Genomic DNA, 3,451 nt, shown 5'->3' with positions numbered 1-3,451 from the left:
GATTTATTAGTATTTTCTTTGTAGATGATCATTTCAACTACATATAAAGATTTTACTTCTACCTTGCCAATCCTATGCTAATTGTTTCTTTTTATTGCCAGACTGTTTTGGTTTGGGCCTGTGTTTCAAAGATTAATGGACAGATGAAGAGTAGGCATATCTGGCCTTGTTCCCCACCTTAGGGAGAAAGCATTGTATCTTTTCTATTCATATAAGGCATTTTTGCTGGAGGTATGGAGTACATGTCTTATCTGTTGAGAAGGTTCTGTTCTACTTCTAGTCTCCTGATAGCTTTTACCATGAACAGCTGTAGAATTTAGTCCAATACTTTTTCTCCAACTGCTGACAGGATCATATGGCTTTTTCCTTTCCTCTGTTAAAATGATGACTTATGGGGGGTGGATCTTCCAATGCTGAACCAACACTGCCATCCCTACAATAAAACCACTTTCTACATACTTTCAGATCTGATTTCTAATACTTTGTTTTGTTAAACAAATTTTTATCTATATTCATATTTTTTCTTCTATTATAGTTATCCAGTTTTAGGATTAGCACAATGTTGATTTCCTAAAATGAGGGGAGAAGTGTTCTTTCTTTTTTCTGCTTTAAATGTTTGATATAATTCATCAGTTAAGATGTATATGAGCCTGTTGTTGTCATATAGGTAGGTTTTCAAGCTAGGAATATACTTCTTTAATAGGTGCTATTCAAATTTTATATTTTCTCCAGAGTCAGTTTCATTAATTTGTCTTTCGAGGTACTTCTTAGAAGTTGTCAAATTTACTTCAAAAATATTTTTGTACTATGCTTTCGATATCCTTTTAAATTCTGTAAAATCTGTGGTAATGTCTTCTAAATTTTGATATTGTAATTTAAAATGTATAGTTGATATTGTGTAATAGAAAGAAAAGGTCTAAAGGAGCAGGGGAAGTGCGAGGGGTAGGGGAAAGGAAAGAAGGGAAAAGAAAAAATATGAGAAAAGGAAAAAAGATGGAAACAAAGTCTTTGCAAATAGGGAAGGGTGGAGGGGGTGAAGGGAGGGCAGGGGAAGGGGAAAAAATGAGAACCAAGATGCTCATGTAAAGGTACAGGATCCCAATGATGGATTTAACTGTATTTTATACCTAAAATGTACCAATAAACTTAATGGGGAGAAAATGTAAACAGGGCATACCTAAAACATCAGGGAGGATTTAGTAATGCACAAGTTTGAGATGGGATTATGAAGGCATAGGGTTCAAAAATTAACAAAGATAGAGGATGGCTTTAGATCATCCTTGACTATAACACAAAGTTCCAACCAAGTTTGGTCAATGTAGTCTGAACAACATAAAAATGAACGTTTCTGAGTGATGGACCAAGTGTCTTCTGCAGCCTTGGGGCTGCTCAGAGACAAGATGGAGCCCCATTAATCAGAGCTATGAGGAGCCTCTGTGTGGCTTGGAAGCACATAAGGTTCAGGTGCCATGCACTTGGGATACCCTGAGTGAGTCAGCTCTTCAGCAGGGACCGAGCCCACGTTCCTCTTCTGGCTCCTGCTCCTCGCCCACCAAGAAAGCCTGGACAGAGCCCTCAGTGTGAGCCATGTACGGACACCATATCCACAGCTTCCCGAACACCCTCTACAGCCACGCCTGCCTGGCTTTTCTGTCTAGTTTTGCTTTGTGTTAGGTCTGATCTTATTTGTTACTCAAACATTCTTATCTTTGATTGGACTCAGACTTGGAAGTAGAAGCTCTCAGAGAGGACAGCCCATGTCGCTTGACCTTTCCTTCCTTGCATTTTTCTTTGCCTTCCTTCTTCCTCTTGGCCAAAAGTTAAGCATGTTCGGCACTTTCTTCCTTATTTTTCCCAGTACGTTGTTTCTTCAGGGTAACACGGTGGCATTGGTGTTGCAGGACATGTGGAGTAACGAGATGCTGAGTCTTGGGAGCTTTGTCCTGGGTTTCTTACTTGCCTTCTTTAAGGGCTGTTGGATATCATGGTGGCAGACATCATCCTAGGACAGATTAAAAAGCTTGTGAATTCTGCTGGCTCTTTTGCATCTCAGGCACTGAGGCGCAGTACTATCAGTAAGTCCAAGAATACCCTTCTCTCCTTTTAAAAAATAATAACCCAGGGCCAGGGATTTAGCTCAGTGGTTCCGCTGCCTGGCTCGAAAGCAGAAGGACCTGAGTTCGATCCCTGGTACCAAAAAAAATTTAAAAAATAATAATAACCCAGTTGAAAACACTCACATTGGCATCCACAATGCAACCTCAAGATGTGCTTGCCTTTGCTCTTTCCAGTTCTCCTTGGTCCACAACTGGACCGCCTCTTACTCGGCAGGTGCACTTGGCTGTGGGTCCAGATGCCCAGTCCATGGGGAACCCAGGCATCCTACCACTGATTCGCACCCTTAACCCTTCCAGTCATCATCAGCAGCTGCTGTGGCCATATACTTCTTGTGGACAGTAGGAAGTTTGTGTTTATCCACTTCACGGAGTTTTTGTCAACCCATGGCTTTATCTTGAGTCAGCTGATTGCTTATGAGATCCCATGAAAAAGAGGGCTTTTCCTAGTTTTGCTTTACTCTGTTCAGATGAAAACAGGGCTCTTTCTCAGACTATGTCATAGAGTCTGCATCAGTTCCATCACCTTCGTACAAAACCTAGTTGTGAACATTCCTTGTGAGTTGGGTCCTGTCCTTGAGGCTGTTGGTGTAGGTAGGTAGGGAATGGATAGGAAAGAAAAAAGTCTTCCTCAGACCGAGCCCCATGTTGTCTGAGCCAACAAGATAACTTGTAAAAAGATGCTCAAATTCACTAGTCATTGGGGGGGAAAGTGAAATGAGAAGATACCATTCTTCCTATGTCAAACTGACACACAGGTCGATAATGGTAGTTTTGTCAAGGTTGTGGCAAAAGGGAAGATCTTGTAGACTATGGGTAGCAATGTGAGCATGTAGAGTCACTTTGATGTACATTTTAACAGTATATTAACCCTGTAAATGTCACCGGGCTGGGTCCAAGGGCTCCCCAAGGCTGAAATAAAGAATCTATCCCACCCACCCTTTTAAAATAAGTTTGCAGGTTCACAGACTCCCATCACAGCCACAGAATTTTCAGGATGCATCAGAAAGAGGCATGAGTAAGGCTTGCTAGGTAGAGGTCATAGGATTCGCTCAGGAACGGCATGCGGCGCTCAGGAACGGCATGCGGCGCTCAGGCAGTGAGAGGCTTCACAGGCTGCAGGGGTGCATTTAAGGAGCTGTCTTCAAGGTGGGTGATCTGCGATGTGTGTGTTCACTGTTCGTCAGATTACAGTGTGTGGAAGGGGAAAAGGCTTAAGTAATTTTTGTGTCTTGAAGCTACAGTTTTTGTTCAATTTACATTTTAAAATCTCAAATTCCTTGTCTCTTTTCTAGTGAGTTTTAATTCCTTCTATCCTGTCTCAGCAAATATACCAC

The 3,451-nt window shown here is 41.7% G+C and overlaps 1 pseudogene; it reads right to left on the bottom strand.

The window, feature by feature from the left end:
* Positions 1-1,688: 1,688 nt before the first annotated feature.
* On the bottom strand, positions 1,689-2,491 carry LOC101699940 (small ribosomal subunit protein eS6 pseudogene; annotated as a pseudogene).
* Between the last annotated feature and the right edge of the window lie 960 nt (positions 2,492-3,451).

Source organism: Heterocephalus glaber, unplaced genomic scaffold (assembly GCF_053883595.1).
Source record: "Heterocephalus glaber isolate CG9 unplaced genomic scaffold, H.glaber_assembly_v1.0 deba00001795, whole genome shotgun sequence".
Taxonomy (NCBI): Eukaryota; Metazoa; Chordata; class Mammalia; order Rodentia; family Bathyergidae; genus Heterocephalus; species Heterocephalus glaber.
This window is presented reverse-complemented; position numbering and strand designations above follow the sequence as displayed.